Source organism: Talpa occidentalis, unplaced genomic scaffold, assembly GCF_014898055.3.
Source record: "Talpa occidentalis isolate TD23 unplaced genomic scaffold, MPIMG_talOcc4v2.1 talOcc4.6, whole genome shotgun sequence".
NCBI classification, from domain to species: Eukaryota; Metazoa; Chordata; class Mammalia; order Eulipotyphla; family Talpidae; genus Talpa; species Talpa occidentalis.
Window position 1 is genome coordinate 48,855,333 of NW_023604972.1, and position 20,538 is coordinate 48,875,870.

A 20,538-nucleotide genomic window follows, 5' to 3' on the forward strand; every position below is an offset into this window, starting at 1 on the left:
GAAGCTGAAGGGAAGAGGATGAAATAAATAGGGGCAGAAAGAGACCCATGGAAAGAAAAAACTTAAAGTCTCAGGAGGCCCTCTCATCTGCTACGTGACCTTGAGTGAGTAAAATAGCTTTTCTGAGTTTCAGTTTTTCCAGCTATAAAACGACACTATTCATACCTGTCCTACAGGACTATAATTAGGATTACTTAGATAGAGGAGTCCTTTTTGTCCCTGCTCCAAACCTCCTTCCTGCAGTGGAAATAATCATGGTGAAGTTGACCTTGTCTGTTCTCAGCTGATTCTGCCTTCATTTTCACCTGTGCTTCTTCACACATCCTTTCCTCTAATCTTACTCCCACTTTCCCTGCTGCAAATGGGTTGCCCCTGACCCAGTAATCCACTCTCACCTAGCTGAGTCTGCAGTTGAAAGCAGAGCCAAACTTCCAGAGCTCTTGGCCGGCTGGCCAAGCAGAGTTAAAGCAGAGGCTTAGGAAGCCCTGCCCAGCTGTTGTGGTTCTGCTGATTGGTTATCTTTGACGCTCAGCTTTCCATCTTGGTTCTATGACAAACAAGCTAGAAGCTGTGTTAATCACTTAAAATTGTGAGGTTCCTGGTCCTGTAAAAATAAAAGGGATGGACTAAATCAGGATTTATTTATGGGAATATTTGACCTACCTACCCTTAGTAAGCCCTGAATACACCCACCAACCCAGAAGATTTTAACCAGTTTTACTTTTAAAGTTTTTCTCCACCAAAAGATGTTTAGTTTCTTAAAATACAAAATGGACACTATGAAAATATTAATCCAATGTTTTACCAAACTTCCTTCCTGTTCCCCATGCTGGCAGACAGAACCCTTCCCCCTCCCTATTTGTGAGGGGTCAACTCCAGAGCCACCTGGTCCAAATCCTAATCCTGCCTTTACCACTAGCCAAAGGATCACAATACAGGACTTTAGAGCCACCTGAAAGTTAGCAATCATAACTTATAAAAGTAATTGATTTGAGAATATGGAGAAGATAAAGGAAAGAATTAACGACATGGACCCTCAGAGAATCTATCCTGACCTCCCTATTTATACCTGAAGTAAAATCCACTCCATAATGTTATTCCCTGCTTTACTGTTGTTTCCACCATAGGATTTGCCACCATTCAACACATTTCTATATAGCAGAAACTCAATAAAAATGACTATTCTTTTTACTTAAATAAGGTAATCATTAGCAGGACTTTATTTGCATCAATTTGACTGTTATTGAGCTCATCAACATTTACATCAATATGAGTTGAGCCACAAGAGTCAGAAGACTATAAACTATGAAAAGTAGAGAAGTAAAGTATGTCCTTTATGACAGAACTGTGGTTGTCATCTTTGTAATAATTCCCAATATTTGTTGTAGTTCATGATGCTTTTCATATACATTATCATATTCAGGGAGAATGTTGGGTCCAATCTGACAGTGGTCATTGCAAAGGCATACTTTTCTTTCCTGGGATCACTAAAAATATTATAGAAAACCACTCATTTACATTTGCTAAGGTGGGCCTCCCTGGTGGCCTAGGGGTGAAGTCTCAGCGCTATCACCACTAAGGCCTGAGCTCATGCCCAGCCAGGGAGCTACCCACATGGCGCAACAGACCTCTCCTGTCTTGACTGCTGCTCCACTCAGCAGTGTGTTTCAGTAGATCTGCCTGTTCTGCTCCCCGCTCTGTCTCTGGTGAATCCCTTTATAGTGCCAGGTAGGCACAGAGCAGGATCTCTATGAACCTACGCAGACAGGTAAAGGAGAGTCCTGGAGCCCTTGATGGCTTTCTCAGGCTTTTATTGGGATTTTACCAGGTAGGTATGAGTGGCAGGCAGGGGGGCAGGGGCTGGGAGGCCTACCAGCCTTTCACAGCAAATCTTCACTCTTTCTGGGCTCTCTGGCATTCTCTCATGGTCTCGTTCTCCTTTCTGCTTCTCTTTCATTCTGGTGATTCTTTTCCCCGTGATGCCACCCTTATAAGCCCAGCCTCAGCCCAGGTGTACCCACCTACGCATGCCCACACCCTACTTCAAGTGTCCCCCCCCATCAGGCATGCATTTAGGACCGCTGGGATCCATCATTAATCCTAATGGCAGGAGGGCAGAAAAGCCCGATAATCACTTACCCTACACTTCTCAAACCCTCCCCCCAACTTCTTGCCTACACCCTAGTTCTTCTATGCAAAAATAAAATCTTTGAAATATAAAAATAAATAAATATAAATAAATTTACTAAAGTATACCTTAATAGAAGGGAATTGACTAGAAAAGATAATTTTAGGGATGTCCTTCCACATATCTATGTCATTGTCAGTTTTTATCTCCCAGACTTTAAAGTTATACAGAAGGATTTATCAACTCCAGGGGAAATTCCATAACAGATACAGTCAATTTTTAAATTCCGCTATGAAGATGTAAAAAAAAAAAAAATTACTGTCTTCATTTATAGCAGACAAGAATTGCTGAACGACAATATTATTATTTTTCCATTACAATAATTATTATTTCACTTATTTTCCAATTCTTATTTACCCTTACAAAGGAGGTCTATTGCTATTTAGAAATAATTTAACATAATCACAAAGTCATGAGACAGCCATATCATCCTCATTGGTTAATATAATGCATATGGCAAAAGCATATCGTTTTGATCAGCTGTATCACTGTTTCGAGTAAAAGTCAAACTACATTTATTTTTTTTTTTATAGAGGCATGTTTTATTTATTTGGTTGGTTGGTTTATACATGCACTGGGTACAGTCAGGAGTGCGGGAGGGTAAGAGAATTCACCAGAGCCAGAGCGGGGAGCAGAATAGGCAGAAGGACCGAAGTACACTGCTGAGGGGAGCAGCGGGCGGCAGGAGAGGTCTGTGCGCCATGTGGGACCCTCCTCCGGTGGCCGGGGAGCAGCTGGGGATTGAACTGGTGCCGCAGAGGCCGCGGGCAGATTCGCAACCCAGCGCTCAACCGCTGCGCCACCGGGGAGGCCCTCAAACTACATTTAACATGAGCTTATTTAGCTAAATCCTATAAAATCTATATAGTGAAAAGTAAATACTCTTCTATTTCTTATGTCTCTTTGGAGCAGTTTTTGTCTGGCTTCTTGCAAATGAGTTGATCTCACCATAAATTAAGAAAATATTTTTTCATTGCAAGTTCTTGTAGCTTTTAGTACTAAATCTAATTATTTTGCTAGAACTCCTTAGTTTTGACTAATTACCAATCTATGTCCCAGAACACTGAGTGGGAAGGGAGAAGTGAAAATGAGTAATAGAATAATAAGATTTTAGAATTGAGAAAAATACTAATGATCATTTCTATCTTTCCCCACCCCCATATCAGCAACCAGAGCATTTTTGAGAAAAGGAAATTGAATCCTACAGAGATTAAATGATCTGTCCAAGGTCGTCCAACAAGATAATAGCCACGCTGTACAAGTCAAAGAGCACAAATGATAAGCTCCATATTTCAGTTACTATATGATTTTACTTCTCAATTATTCCTGCAAGCGTGAGACTGTGGAGCTTTTTTGACATTAATGAAGTACAATTTGTTTTCAAATATTGATGACACATGTTTTCCATTAAATACTTCTTGATAAAATGATAAAAGAGAATTCTCTATATGTTGCTAGTGCCTAATATTAGAATTTTCTAAGCAATGCCAATAACATTAATCTTATTTATAATTCAAGGAAGTAAAATAGTAAATATGTTGTTTGCTTTATCATTAATTTAACTATAGTCTAGGCCATCAATCAGACTTCATAAAGTCTATTTAAGATAGTATGTTGGGGGCCTCCCTGGTGGGCTTAAGACGCAGCACTATGAAGCTATCCGCAGCCACCGTAGTGTGAGTTCGATCTCCGGCCGGGAGGTGACATACATGGCACAGCAGACCTCTCCTGTCTCGCCTGCTGCTCCCCTCAGCAGTGTATTTCAATAGATTTGCCTGTTCTACTTCCCACTCTTGTCTCTAGTGAATCCTCTTACTCTCTACATCTCTGGCCTGTACCCAAGTTCTTGTATGCGTAAATAAATAAATCTTTTAAAAAATAGTATGTTGTTCAAAAAAGCTTCTCTAATTAACATTTACTATTGTCATAATAAAAACATAGAGCCAAGGTGTTTTCTTCTTCACAGAATAAAGTGAGTTCATGAAACTGTAACATCTTTTCAAAACAGGAAAGCAGTTGTGATTTCTGGGTGATTCTGTAAAGTTTAATTTTGTAAAATGTCCAAACACTACAAAAGGATAGTCATTGTTTCTGTAGCAAGGCCAGCATTTCTGTATAATATGTTTGGATATCATTATGGAAAAACTTAATGCTAAATCTATAAAAAAAATGGAAAAGATCATATGGTTTAACTATTCATTAGTGGATTAGAGAGAATGGCTGTCTCTCTGGAGGAGGGACTGGGAATAGGACTCTGGGAACTTCAACTTGGTGTGTAGAGCTCAGTTTCTTTCATGGAGATATGATAAAATGTTTGCAATTGTCATTTGTGAGTGGCTGGAACACCGGTGTTTATATGTATTTTTTATTTTGTAAGTTTCTTCCAAAATAAAAGCATTGCATAATGAAATTTGATCTTTTCATACAGCTATTATGCATAAACTTCTAAATTAAAGCTCATATTGTAAGATAATATATATCAGTAAAGTTATTTCACTTTTTCCTCCTCGCTGATAGATCACACTTACAAAAAGTAACTACAAGTTAAAATTGCAGAGACTGTTATCTGGTTCCACTATGCAAAATTATAATATGTGAAAAATGTGTTTATAATGTTATACATCTCACATAGTCTATCAAAATTAACCCCTGTCTTGCTTTTTGATGTAATTATTCCTTCTCTGGTATGCATCATGAGTAAACAGAGAAAAGAGCTTTGATTCTTGACTGAAACCTGCTTTAATGTCAAATCTCCAACATGCTAACACCACTAGCATATGATTAATGCTTCCAGGACCTGGAATTAACTAGTGATAATTTTAGAATCTATAATTATCCAAGTAATTGTCTCCCATTAGCTGTCTCTGAAGAGTGGTCAAGAATTGAAGGGAATGGAGGTGGAATGTCTGGACACAGCTCCCTGGGGGTGGGATGCATTTGCTGCAGGTCTGTTGAGTCAGGGTGTGTGTTTGGAGATGTGTTTGGATGAGTAGGTAGAGTGAAAGACATGGCTGTTGTTTGCAGAAGTGGTGTTTGGAAAGAGTAGAAAGAGATGAGGAATGTTCTGGTATGGACAATTGTTTAATGATCTAAAAGAGAGTAACTCCTTGTAGGGTAAAGAAAATGTCAGGCTTTTCTGCCCTCCCGCCATCAGGATAGATGACGGATCCCTGTGGTCCTGAATGCATGCCTGATGGCGGGCACCTGGAATAGGGTGTGGGCATGTAGGTGGGATTCATGTGGGCTGAGACTGGGCTTTTAAGGGCGCCGTCATGGGGACGCCAGTAGAAGCAGAAAGAGAAGCCGAGAAGCAGCAGAAGCCCAGGGAGAGAGAAGGTTGGAGAGCCCAGAGTGAAGATTTGCTGGGGGCTGGGAGGCCAGCCAGCCTCCCAGCCCCCCAGCACCCCTGCCTGCCGTATGCCTGGTGACCCCCAATAAAAGACCTGCAAAAACCACTGAGGACTCTGACTCCTCCTTTACCCATTCTGCATGGGATCCTAGAAAACCTGCACCGTGTCCATTCCTGCCCTTTACACTCCTAAAAAAAGTTTGTTAGGAAATAGGCTTTGGGACCTCCCTGGTGGCCTAAGGGTTAAGTCCCAGACTGGGAGCTGACCCACACTGGGCTCAGCAGACCTCTACTACCACTACTATCTTGCTCTCTGCTCCCCTCAGCAGTGTATTCCAGTAGGTCCCTAACCCTAACCCCAATCCTTTCACCCCCTGCATCTCTGGCCTACACCCCAGTTCTTCCATTCAAAATAAACAAACAAACAAACTTAAGAAAGACTAAGGATTTTTCTACAGAGGTATGAATTCAACCCCTTACAGAAAGAAATTCTCTCTTTTTTTGTAAGATTTGATTTAGTTGTGCATACAAGAGCTGGGGTATAGGCCAGAGGTGCAGGGGGATTTGCGTGTGATAGAGAATTCACCAGAGACAGAGTGTGGAGCAGAACAGGCACATCTACTGACACACACTGCAGTGGCTGCTTCACAGTGCTGAAACTCAAGTACTTGAGCAACCACAGAGGCCCAAGAAATTCTTAACAAAGGGTGAAATAAAATGTCTCAATCTGAATAAAGTTCCCGAGAAAAATAAAACATTGATTTTAAGTTTGTTTTGTTTTGTTTTTTTAAGAACTTACGATAAACTTTTTAATATGCCCTGCCTTCCTAAGTTAAAAGGTACTAGCTGTCTTAAAAGGCAGTAAAAGTTGAACTAGGATATACTGTCTTGAAATTATCTTTAAATATATGAGATTTGGGTTAGCCCTCCTCATATTCTTTGCAGTAAGGTGAATGACAGACATATTGTCATCTTTTAATTCAGAACATACAAAATAAAAATGAATATGAATTTTGATCTGTGTCTTTCCTTCCATTAGTGAGAAATATAATCCATATATATTGTTAGACCAATCCTTTAAATATTCTATCACAATGACATAAAATCCAGAAACATCTCACCTGACAATTAAGATGCTTTTTAGCCTTTATACATTTCTATAGGAGTCTTTAGGTTTTCATTTCTTTCTTTTTTTTTTGTCTTATTTTCAGAGAAAATTTTACTACATAGTGGTAAAATTTTTTTCATTTCTAATGTTGGAGTGATCAATCCATTCCTCAATCCATAGAGCCCAGGGAAAAGGGAATATCTGAACCTGTCAAACAGGAGTTCTTTTAGGGAGAAACAAATAGTATACTGAAACATTAATTTGCAAAAAGGCTAGTAGAACTTGTTCTGGTGCACACAAAATGAGTGAGGAAATGCAAATCAGGGCAGTCTGCTGAGAGCAACAATGAAAGAGACTCATTCTCTCACCTGTAGAGTAAAACAATCAGCCAACATGTCAATGGGATCCTGTTCAGTGGAGGAACAAATAAACAGGATCCTATAAAACTTGGTTCTCCATTGAAGAATTCAGCATCTCATTTTTTACTTTCCTCAACTAATCCAATTACATAATACATGTAACTGGATCATATGATTTCAGAGGTATTTTCTAGTGATCAAATGCTCCTTCATATTAAGACTGTTTTTGTAACAGGGAGGTCCCCAGGAAAGGGGGAGGTTCCAGGTATCTGGCCCCAAACAAAAGGAGGGTGGAGTTGAGCAGAGAGAGAGAAGCTGCAGAGGAGACTGAGGAAGGAAGGAAGCAGGATGGAGAGCCAGAAGGAGACCTGGAGGAGGCACATGGAGCCGAGAGACACGTGAAGAAACTGCGCTTGCATTTTGGTCGTGGACTGGTTGAAACAGATGTGGGTGAGAGACCCGTGGGGTGGTGACAATGGCAGGTTTTTTCTTGATTTTGATTTTGTTCTTTTCCTTCCAGACTTGTCTGGTTGTTTCTGATCCTTTTCTGTGGGTCCCCACTGGAAGATGCCTTAGACTTTTGGCAGGTTTTGGGGCCTTATTCTGGGCCAATCCTGCTTGGGTGGACTTTTACCCACGAGGAGACAGGTAACTTTGGGTACTTAATTTAGAAACTATGTTCTTTGCCTTTTCTGTATTGTTTCCTAATTATATTAAGGTTCCTTTCCATTAAAGTCTCACATGTTTTGTGCTGATATGGCAGATGGCACAACCTATTTAGAGCAGGCAGGTTTGCAGGATCTGGGATGCCCCTCTCCCTGCCCTGTAACTTTTCATTGTTAATATTTAGACTGATTACCTTAGGAGTCAGCCAAGAGACTTGAGGAGGCCCTGATGTAGTAGACTTGACCCAGCTCCACTGACAATAATCATAGGCATTCCCTTTCCCTGAAGTTCAATGTCTGCTTTAGTACAGTGATAGTAGAGCTTGAAAAAGTCTATGGGCATCTGCTTTCACTTTTCCCTAAGATTCTGTCTACACTAGAGGCAGTGGCTGCAACTGAATGTATCATGATATAAGTAATACCTCTGCCCTAAGTTCTGTTTAAAGGGACTTGAGATTCAACTTTGATGATGGAAGGTCTATTTCTAGGCCTAATTTCTTAAGCAAAGGAGATGCATTCCAAATAGGGACCATGCTTATTCACCCATGATTACCCTGCTTATTGCACTGAAGGACCTATGGCTTGGGCCAGCCCTCAGCTCCAAATAAAAAGGGGTGGTTCTTTAACCTAATTTCACAGATATTTACTAAGAACTTTCTGTGGTCCAGGCCCTGAAAAAGCTTTGGGAACCCAATGAGAACAAAACAGACAAGTTTCCTGCTGTCAGAGAGTAACCATGCAGGTGGGCAAGACAGACATTAAACAAGGGGACAGATAAACAATCATTGCAGCTGGTGATCATTACTGGGATGGAGAACAGCTGGGGGCCCTGCTCAGTGGTGGTCAGGGGCTGCCACTTTTCAAGCAAGACCCAAGGATGGGTTTTACCAGGAAACAGGTTAGTCTTAGGTCATTTCTAAGAATAAAGAGTCACTTCAAGAAGACTTTAGGAGGAGATTGTCACTCTCCAAAATTATCTCATGTGTGTTTCTGTACTTACATTAAAATTAGATTTAGAGGGCCTCCCCAGTGGCGCAGCGGTTGAGCGGTGGGTTGCGAAGCTGCCCGCAGCCTTGGCAGCGTGGGTTTGATCCCTGGCCACCGGGCGAGGGTCCCACATGGCGCGCGGACCTCTCCTGCTGCCCGCTGCTCCCCTCAGCAGTGTACTTTGTCAGTCTGCCTGCTCTGCTCTCCCCTCTGGCTCTGGTGAATTCTCACCCTCCCGTGCTTCTGACTGTACCCAGTGCTTGTATAAATAAATGAATCTATAAAAATAAAAAAATAAAAATAAAAAATCAAGCATGTCCATTAAAAAAAATTAGATTTAGAATAAAAATGTAGACTAGCAAGAATAAAAAGTAACAGGGACAAAGACCTCATCTACAGCTTTAATGCTCACAAAATACTTGGTATTTAGTAGATGCTTAATATCTTTGTTTTTTAACCTTTTTAGGTACTCAGTATCAACTGAATAAATACATGAGTGAAAATATTGCTACCTTTTGTTCTACTAGGTAGCTCCTTGAAATTCACTTTTTGCCTGCAATCTTCACTTTCCTTTTTTCAACAGCCTGTCCATAAAGCAGATGAGCTGACAGATCCTATGGGCCATGAAACCCCCATAAGTTCAGGCTGGGGCTGTTCTGAACCAGTCTTGTCTATGGGCTCCAAGAGAAATATACCTTGTGAATGACTACAAACGTACCTTCATTATCTGTCCTCCCCTATAAAATAAAAACAGAGAAATTCTTGAAGCCCTTTCCTTTGCTCTGTGTTCATGTATTGGCTCATAAGATGTCAGCTGCTCTACTACCTTAGTTCACTATATTGAGAGATGGATGTCATAGTTTTGAGTCTTCAGCTTTACCCTGGTGGGCTTGAGTAATGTAACCATCCCAAACCAAGTAGGTTCATCATCAGTTCAAGCAGCTATGTTGGTGTTTCACCTGTTTCCATGTTCTCCACTGTACTTTGCAGTACTGTGCTATACTCTACACCATGCCACTCCCCTCTTCCGCCCTGGCCTTATATGCCCAGTCTCTTGGCTCAGGTGCACCCACCTATGCATGCCCACACCCTACTCCAGGTGTCCACCATCAGGCATGCATTTAGGACCACAAAGATCGTCATTAACCTAATGGTGGGAGGGTGGAAAAACCTGATACTTTTTTACTTACCATACAGCCAGCAATGGTGGGTCATGATGCAACTAATAAGGCAGAGGTCTAACAGATTCATCATTGCCATTAGGAAATTTACCACCTCCTGTTCTGACCGTCTCATTTCTGGTCATGGTGGCTTTATTTTCCCAATCATCAGGCTTGAGGCCTCAGAGCCTGCGTGACATCTATATTCAATTTTACCTATGTCCAGTCAGTGGCTATAACCTCATTGTCTACCTCAAAATTCTCCTTAGCTTCACTGCCATTTCTGGTTCCACTGCATTCAGAGCTTAGAGAAAATGAGCACCCACTGATTGCCCACCCCTGCCCCCACAAGACACACACAGATCCACATACAATACACAGCCAGGCTATCCCTGATATGCAGTATGACAGGAACTTCAATAGCACACTTGCTCCACAGCTGCAAGCGGTTCACTATATTGAAGCAATCACGTATCTCAACAGAACTTTCTAATCTTATCTGTTATTTATGCTTTTACATTTACGATAAGCCAATTGAGTGGACTGCCTGTCACTAGAAAAATTGTTTCCATCTTTGACTTTTCTCACACTATTCTATTTACCTGGAATGAACTTTCATAGTCCCGAAATAGTTTTCTGTTTATGTGTGAGTTTTAGAAGCCATTGAAAATATCTTAGTTTTAAATTCCTAGAGATATTTTGTAGTATCTGATAGTCTTAATAATTAAATCATAATGATTATCATATTAATGAATCAATGCAAAGAAACACATTTTTAAATCCTGGTTGAGGTCTTCTATTGTAGTATTTAGGGATTCAAAGCATGGTCCTTGATGTCAAGTTGACAGTCAATGGACATGATTGAAGGATTCAGCATTAGTGATGACTGCGAGCACCAGGGAGCTTTTTGTATAATTGGGAGTCATGTGTGGTCATCCAAATTAAATTTAAGAGATGGTGAGGATGTGTGTAGGGTAAATGAAGTGGGTCAAGACCATTGTCCTCTGTTGCTATCACCTGTGGCCTTGATCTTGGTAATATAGAGGGCACGTGGGTGTGGGACATGTGTGCCTGACTATGGACACCTGAGCATGGGTGTGTATGTGTGTGCCCATGTGCAAGTGTTCACACCTGAGCCTAAAGTCATGGTTATAAGAGTGGTATTGCTCAGAGACAGCTATGGTGGAACGGCTATGAGAGAGCCAGCAATGGCTACGAGAGGAAGAAACCACGAGAGATGGCAGAGAAAGCCTAGAGGAGAGAACAAATAAAGATTCACAGGGGACTCATTTGCTGTCTCCCGGCTGGCTTGTTTGTCTTGTTTATCATTAAAACCTATGAAAATGGTGCCAAGGGCTCCAAAATTCTCCTTCAAATTGCTAGAACTGACAGTGAACCTACGTGGCCTCAGATAGTTGCAAAACAGTGGTGGTGGTGGTATAGGTGGCTAACATTTATTGAACAATTACTATATGCCAGGATCATACTAAATGCTTTCTCTACATAATATTTATTAAATCTGTAAGATAATCCTAAAAATATAAAGCATTTAATTTTAGCTCTGTCTTCATACACGAGGAAACTGATACCCAGGGAAGTTTTAAAAATTACCTAAGAATGAGATTCTAATAAATTGACAGCTAAGATTGTACCTAGGTGGACTTGATTCCAAAGATTCTTGTATGACAAGAAGGATACAGTCCATAGAGCAGATACATTAAGTGGATTTGCACTGTAAATCCAAAGCCTATGTACTTGCCTTCAACACATAAGTAGTCACATTATAGTTTGGGGGTGGACAATGTTGCATAATGATCAAAATCACCTACAATGGAAAAGGAAGAACTTTTCAAATCTGGCTCCTGTGAACTTGAACAAGTTGTTTCATCATTATAAGCTTCAGTTTTCTTATTTGTAACATATTTAAAATATTGCTTGTTTTAAAAATGGGAATAAACCATGTATATCATATTATTAGCATACTGCCTGGAACACAGAACTCACTCAAATGGTATTGACTAGTTAATTAAATATAATTATCATCATTATTCACATTCTTAACCACATTAAAACTACACATTTTAACCAAAATGAAACTACATATGTAAATAAACAAATATATTCATCCTCTGTAAAGGAGTTTGGAAGAGGTTGAGGCTTTAAAAAACATTTGAAAGAGACTGATACCTTTAAATACTTTAGCACATATCTCCTAAAAATTATACTCTTTACATAGATCATTGATATATCTAAACACCCTAAGAAAAAACAATTCTACCTAATATCATCTAATTTCTACCATACATTTAAGTATTTTAATTTCTGAAATCATCCCTAAAAATTATTCCCAAGAATTTTTGAGTCAATTAATGTCATATATATATATATATATATATATATATACACACACACAATGCCACAGTTATATATATTAAGATTTTTAAAAAAGATTTATTTATTTATACAAGACCTGGGGTACAAGCCAGAGGCAAGGGAGGGTGAGAGAATTCACCAGAGATAGAGTGGGGAACAGAACAGGCAGAGAGACTGAAGATACTGCTAAGGGGAGCAGTGGGCAAGGCAGGAGAGGTCTGCTGCACCATGTGGGTTTCTCCCTGGCTGGCCGGGAATCGAACCTGTGCTGCAGAGGCTGTGGACAGCTTCACAGCGCTGTTTTCAATCCACTACTCCACCAGGGAGGCCCCTATGATTTTTCTTTATTTTTTATGCATACAAGAACTGGGGTGTAGGCCAGAGGTGCGGGGCGGTGAGGTGGGGGGGCGGGTGAGAGGACTCACCAGAGACAGAGTGCAGAGCAGCACAGGCAGATCTACTGAAACACACTGCTGAGGGGATGTAGTGCCAGGAAGGCACCGAGCAGGTTCTCTGTGAACCTACACAGATGGGTAAAGGAGAGTCCTGGAGCTCTTGGTGGTTTTTCAGGCTTTTATTGATCTCTTACCAGGTACATGACAGGCAGGGGTGGCGGGGGGCCAGGAGGCTGGCAGGCCTCCCAGTCCCTGGCAAATCTTCACTCTTCCTGGGCTCTCCGGCGTTTTCTCTCTTCTGCTCTCTCTTTCATTCTTCTGGCATCCCCATGAAGCTGCTCTTAAAAGCCCAGTCTCAGCCCAGGTGTATCCACCTATGAATGCCCACACCCTACTCCAGGTGTCTGCCATCAGGCATGCACATAGGACTGCAGGGATCCATCATCAATGCCAATGGCGGGAGGACAGAAAAGCCTGATAATCACTTACCCTACAGGGAGCAGTGGGAGAGACAGGAGAGGTCTGCTGTGCCAAGTGGGTTAGCTCCATGGCTGGGGATTGAACTCATGCCACAGTGGCTGGGGACAGCTTGATAGTGCTGAGACCTTAACCCCTGTGCCAGCAGGGAGGTCCAATGCCTTATATATTTTTTGTTATTGTTTCTTTATTCTCTTTTCATCTATAAAAGCCCTACCCCACCCCAGTTCTTTCCTGCTTTTCTTGAGATTGCCTTTTTTTTTAAGAAACTAAATCTATTTGACTTGGAGAAGGTACCGCTTTCTGCATTTGCTTGTATTTTTCTTCAAGGGGCCATGTAACTTTTTCTATCCTCTAAGTTATCTATAAATTAGAATCCAGGTCTGAAGGCTTCAATACTTTTAAGTTAAACAATTTGGCAAGAACGCTTCAAAGTCCACGCTACATAGTTCCTGTTACGTCACATCAAATTTTCCACTACCACTTCCTCTTCAAAGCATACTGTGGTTTCATAGCTAACTCCAGGGTATGGCTAGACCAGTGGTTTTCACCTCAGGTTTCACTGAGAATCACTGGGGGAGTTTTATCAATACAAATATTTATTCCTGAGTTGCACCCCTACAGCTTCTTGTCTTGGCCCAGGCATTGGTAGTTTAAGAAAGCTTTCCGAGGTGGTTCTCATTGTATTTGGGATTGAGCGTGACTGGGTTAGAAAACAAGTTTTGAGGAGGCAGGGGGTGAACTCTCCTTATTTACAGCTACATGTTCTGTGTTCAGTAGCATGTCTGACTCACAGTTACTGCTTAATAATACATGCTGAATTAATTAATTAGTTGCTTAATAGTCAACACATAGGAAATCTCATTCTCCTTTCATACTCAAGCTATTCCTTTTTTTTTCCTCAATGGTATACTATAAAGCCAACAGTGTCATTATATCAGGTGTTTAGAGAAATCAGAACATGCCACTTTTTCAAATTTCTAAAAACTGTTTGAATTGAAAAATAATATTTTTCAAACTTCTAAGAGAAGGAAAAAGGAGGGGAAAACAGCAAGCAATCATTAATTATAGTGTTAGATTAATTGTTTTGCAGACAATTTCACCATTTTTTCTTTTCACATGATCAGTTTCTATTGTAAGGGCTGGTAAAATTATTCTAATATTAGTTACAGAGAAAGACTGGGACTTTCTTGTAAATGTAATTGTCATTTCTTTCAAATACAGTGAGTACATTTCAACCATGTGTGCAGGCAAGCAATAGAAAGAGAAGGGCTTTGGATATAGTTATCTTCTATTTGTTCAAATTCAACTTTGACTTTGGTCAAATCTTAAGAATTAAAGAATAAGATGTACAATTAGTTAGGGTTTGCCAAAACTAACCACCTGGGACTAATAGAAAAGCGATAAGAATGGCCACCTTTTCCTAAAAAAAGAAGACTATTCCATGGCCAGTTTAGGAAATAAAAGATATGTGTGTATTTATTGTACTTCTATTAAATGGAAACCATCAACAATCCAACAGAAAATTAGCAAAGGATGTAAAACTTTTATACAGATGAAAAATGCTTAATTGGACTTATTAACAAAACATAAATTAAAACTCTCCTGGGGAATATAACCAAAATGAAAATGCATACATTGTGCAAAAATGAAAAATGATGTAAGAATTACATAAAATAAAATGAAAAAAAAGTAAACTTAAGAAAAAAAACTATCCTGAGATGTCTTTTTCTTGAACTCTTCAAAATCCACTGTTGAAGATTACAAGTGCATATACCTTTTGATTGAGGCATATCAGCTAAGAAAAAGGATCCTACAGACAGATGCCACTCATTATGTGAAATAACACCTAAGCAAATCAATTCATTTCCTCTGGTAAAAGATTAGAAGCAACTAAATATCCATGGATAGATGTGTTTTGATACATTCACACAATCAAACATTTCCTGAGTATAATACAAAAAAAATAAGAGAACTACACTGGCTTAATTAAAAAAAAAAGCACAGTTTTTTTGTAATATATGCTACAATTTATAGAAAAGAAGGAAACAAGTAGAAACATTATTGTACCATTCTATTTTTACATAAGTATCTCTGGCTGATAAACAAGGAACTGGTAAGTGATTAACTGTTTAGGAGAGGAGATGAGAACTAAATATCTAAAAGATAAGGGGACACAGGAAGGAAACATTTCACAAGACACCTTTTCATACTTTATCATGCTAGAACTCTGTGAATACATGACCTATTAAAAAACCTAAGTATCCTGTAAAAGTCCTGTGGAAAGTCCTTAGAAAGGTATTTTTTGTGACAGAAAATATCCCAACTATTCTTTTAGTTCTTATTCTCATGGAGTTTCAACTCTATTACTTCTCAATTTCATTGAAAATGAAACAGAAACTCTACTTACTTCCCACATACCCAGACCTAAAACATTGATTTCTGAGAAAAACTCAGATAGAACTCAGGAAGATAACTTCCAATCTGGATTTGTGTTGCTCTGCAGAATTCCAGTTTTAGATTACATTTAAAAATACTCTGGAGTCCAAACAAACCATGGTTGAAAGATAGCCATCCTACTAAGCCTAGTGCCTACACAAATTGGAGTAGTGATGTCAGAGTAAAATTAATCTCCTCCTCCATGGAATCATAAGAAGTGGAGCAATCGCTCCCAAAGATAGGGAAATTTTATCTCAGAGAAAAAAGGAATTCTTTCTTTCCTGACAAGTCCATAAGATGAAAAGGCTATTACTTTTATTTTTCATTTACCTTTGCGTATGTATTTCAGTACAAAAAAAGTGTGGAATTATTGTTCTACTGCCAGCACTTTGTCCAGTGCAATGCATGGGGTGCCATGAAGTCTGACAGACCACAGTGAAATATCTGAGGTCTCTGTGGCCTTGCCAAGTCATATGGCCTCTTCCTGCTTGGCCAACATCCTTATCTGGAAGTAGAGTGATCGAGTCTAACTGGAATACCTCACAATTTTTATATGGTGACCAGATAATACAAATAAATAACTATGAGAGTTTTTGGAAATTGAAAATCACACTATCGTTACTGCTATTACAACATAGGTATAAATAGATAAGGCAGAGGAAGAAAAAAATGATTCCATAATATGCTTCATAAAGAATTAATCTAGGGCCTCCCTGGTGGTGCAATGGGTTAAGTCTCAGCACTTCGAAGCTTTCGGCAGCCATTGTAACATGAATTGATCCCCGAGGAGGGAGCTAACCCACATGGCACAGCATATCTCTCCTGTCTTGCCCGCTGCTCCCCTCAGCAGTGTATTTCAGTCAATCTGCCTGTTCTGCTCCCTTCTGTCTCTGATGAATCCTCTTACCCCCCACACCTCTGGCCTATACCCCAGTTCTTATATGCATAAATAAATAAATCTTAAAAGAAAAAGAAAAGAATTGATCTCATCTTTGCAGATGAATAAAAAGAGACCTAGATAGGTTAAATAATTTGCTCTGGGTCTCTCTGCCAGGTCCTTGACCACTTGGCTCACTCCAAGATTATTGATAAACATCACTAGAGAATATGGATTCAATGGGAGAGTACTAGATACTTTTCAAGAACATTTATGATATACACTCAATATTTAAAAATGATTTCTCTTCACTATGTATTTCCTTTCTGAACTTGTAGGTTGAGAGATCAGTAAAAATCTCATGATGGACTTCTTTATTTGTTTTCTGTTTGAGCAAGAAAAACCTGAGGCCACTTCTTTAGGATTAATACATTTAGCACCCTCCTCTAAGAAGGACCAGCATAGACATTTTGAGATAATGAGTAAACACTGTCACAAAGAATTTCATTCTTTGAATGAAATTAACCTGGTGTGTTTTATTTTTCTGTACTAAGTTCCTCAGTGATGACAATAACACAAGCAGAGAACTTTTTTTTTTTAAGATTGATTGATTGAGTGATTGATTGATTTATACATACAAGCACTGGGTACAGTCAGAAGCACGGGAGGGTAAGAAAATTCACCAGAGCCAGAGCAGAGAGCAGAACAGGCAGAATGAAGAAGTATGCTGCTGAGGGGAGCAGCGGACGGCAGGAGAGATTGGCGCACCATGTGGGACACTCGCCCGGCAGCTGGGGATTGAACCGGCACTGCAGAGACTGCAGGCAGCTTCGCAACCCAGTGCTCAATCACTGCGCCACCAGGGAGGCCCAAGCAGAGAACTTTCTAAAGAGCAGGCACTGTTCTGAGAATTTACACTGACTCTTTAGAATATGAGGTGAGTTCTATTATCATCTCCATTTTGCATATGAGAAAAGTGAGACACAGAGAGGTTATGTTACTTGTCCAAGCTGTCCCTAACAGCTAAAAAGTGATGGAACTGGGGGTCAAACCTAGCTAATTCAGTTAGCCACTGTTCCATATTACATAGCACTTTGCTTATTTTATCACCTCAGACTGCATTTATTTATTTATTTTTAAAAGATTTATTTATTTATACAAGCAGTGGGTACAGTCAGAAGCGCGGGAGGGAGAATTCACCAGAGCCAGAGCGGGGAGCAGAACAGGCAGACTGACGAAATACATTGCTGAGGGAAGCAGCGGGCGCAGCAGGAAAGGTCTGTGTGCCATGTGGGACCCTTGCAGGCGGCCGGGGATTGAACCAGCACTGCAGAGGCTGCAGGCAGCTTCACAGCCCAGCGCCCAACCGCTGCACCACTGGGGAGGCCCCTCAGACTGCACTTGGAAAGCAATTTTGCCACCTAAAATAAACTCAAATTCAGAAATTGGGCAGATAAGGGCTCAAGTTATTCACTGAGTTATTCAATTATTCATTCATTCAATATGTGTTACAAACCTACTAAGTACCCAGTTCAGTAATACCAAAAATAGACATGGATCTGCTATCCTGGAACTTAAATTCAGGTGAGAAAAATATTTAAATTAAATAATTTCACAAAGAAATGTGAAACTACAAACTCTCATAAGAAGTATGAAGGAAAGTTACAAGGTGTTCTAAGATTATAAAAGAAGGTAAAGATCTGTAAGTCCTAGCGGAAAGTTCCTGAGGAAATGACCTTTGTTCTGGGATTATGAATAAAGAAAACTTTAGCTGTTCATTATTTGTAAGCATCAATCCTCACTTGCAAAATTGGGGTAACAGATTTCCCTAAAGCCTTAGTGAGATAATGCAAAGAGATTACCCCAGCACTTAGTAAATACTTAATGATAGCTATTGGCCTTGTTATTTTTTATCTTTTACCCCCTTACTAGGATCCAGTTAAGAGAAATGATAAAAGGAAAAAACAGATGTAAAAGGGTAGCAGTCACAGAAAAATAAAGGATAAGAAAGTAAAGGAAAACATTTTGAAAATACTCTGAGTTTTAATTAAAAAAAGAATGCTTTAATAAAACAAGCCATATATTATAAGTAACTAAATGGGAAACTAAATGCACACATGATGCTTTGTTAATGATTAGTGTTTCCTGACACTTCCAGAATTTTGTCATGATATTGCTTATGTCTGCTGCTAGCTTTTTTTTTTCTGTATTTTTAAGTATTTTTTTCAGCACTAGTCACTGAATGGATTGATTGATGCATATGTCTCTTTTTCAGTCAGAGCTCAATATTGCTGCATAGACAAGAAAAGGTCAGGTTGACTTGGCATGGGTATGTAATAATGCTGGGGTTGAGGGTAGGGAACATATAACTCTAATGAAGAAAGCTATTTCAAAGTCTGTAAGTACGTGGATTTCAGAGATCTCGCAGCCTGAATGCTCTGCTTCAGCTTGAAGAGGAAAAGAAGGAAAGTCTTGGGAGTTAAGTTGACAGAAACTTATTTACTCTTTCCTGAAATGTGAGGGATCCCTGAAAGAATCCCTCAGGGGATGGGTTAAGTAATGTCACATCTTTCAGACAGAAATTTGTTTATGCCTCTTTGGAGAGAGCACTTCAAAGGTTCAGAGGACACTTCAAAAAGCTGGAGCCTCTTCCAGAACTGGCGTTAAGCTTGATAGAGGTGTGTGACCTGGAAACCAAGTACATAGAGCAGCAGGAGGCATGGTGCTCCTGGGGGGCTGTGCCCCTTTGATACGAGCACTTTCTGACCTAGAATCTAAATGCCATAAGCTGCACCTGATGAAGGGGAGAGGAAAGGAGACATGCAGGACTTGAAGGGTGGTGGGGTCTCCTCTAAGCTCATCACTGATCAGCTAAGTCTGGACCTCAGCTTTAAGCCCCATTTAACCCAGGGATTTGGCTCCATAGAGGGCCAGCCTCCCACTGGCATCTTGCAGAAATTTAGTTGACTCAGGTACTCTGGGGAGAACTTCCCTGACCTTGATGTCTGTGCTGCTAGGAGCCATTAGCCCTGGAGTTTCCATCAGTAAATACTTGCTTCTCCTTATGTATCTAAAAGGTACTAACAACTGTGTCGAAATCCTCTCTTCCATTCCTTCTGGGAGAAATTCTAAAATATTAAGGCGGCTACATTATAATAGGAGATGTGAGACATTAAGTGTGAGACATTAGCCCTAAAAAGCTATCATTGACTGCAAACGGAATCGCCATGTCTCCTTTAAACGCAATGGTGTTTTCCTCATCAGCAGGGATAAACATTAGAGGTGTCTCATGTTTCCAGGGTGACTTAGGGGCCTGAGCTTTCATTTAAAAATCACAGTTTTTAAATGTAACTGGGTGGGCATTTCCCCTGCCTTGTAATTAGAGCTTTGTATCTGAGTATGGGCTACTGACAACTATTTTGCTCCACCCTCTCTCAGACGCACATATACATACACCGAGGGTTGAGGCAGGGGAATAAGGACCAGCAAAGAAAGGAGATAGGAAGAGAGCTTTACAGGCACCAGGAGCAAAAAATAGAATCACTATGGCAAATGTAAAACCAAGAGAAGCTTACCAAGGCAAGATTGTCTCCAAGCCTCTTTCTCCAGTAGTTTCTTTCCTCCTAGCTCTTCACCACACTGGCAAAGAAAGCTGGCTGGCACTGTCAAAATTACAAGGACGGGCTTCTACTTGACTCAAATTCTTAATCTTAAAGCCATCCAACAAAGAGAATGACTTTTCCTCCCTAGAATTGAGAGAACGTGTTTTCAAATATGTTTCCTGCGTGCATTCATTCACTGGGCTGTTTACCACGCCCAGCACACATTAGGTAGTATTTACTGACTGAAACACCTCATGTGTGAAAACCATGTGTGTGTCCCGGTGACCAGGGAACTGACTCCTGCTGCTTCTCAGTGAAGAACTCACATTATCCATTTTGTGTCAAAGACAAAAGGGCCCGGTCTCCCAGCTCTTCAGTTTAAGTCCCCAGACATAGGAAACAAGTTCTTGTTTATTTTGTGACTGACGACAGCAATATCTGGAGTTTAGCTCCAGAAATAAAAATAAAATAAAATATCTCCAAACAGTTTATATATATATATATGTATATATATGTATAAAGACCCTCCCCCAATGCTGTTTGCTGCCACCTTCTTTTT

General features: G+C 40.1%; 1 protein-coding gene across 11 annotated transcripts in view; it reads right to left on the minus strand.

The window, feature by feature from the left end:
• Positions 1 to 20,538, minus strand: part of RASGEF1B (RasGEF domain family member 1B) — a 559,061-nt gene that overhangs the window by 38,501 nt on the left and 500,022 nt on the right. The window contains exon 1 of one of the 11 annotated variants that reach the window (XM_037529058.2): positions 396 to 417. The exons of the other annotated variants lie outside the window; for them this stretch is intronic. The gene's annotated coding sequence lies outside the window, so the exon portion shown is untranslated. Of the gene's footprint in view, positions 1 to 395; positions 418 to 20,538 lie in introns of those variants that run through there. 11 annotated transcript variants of the gene reach the window in all.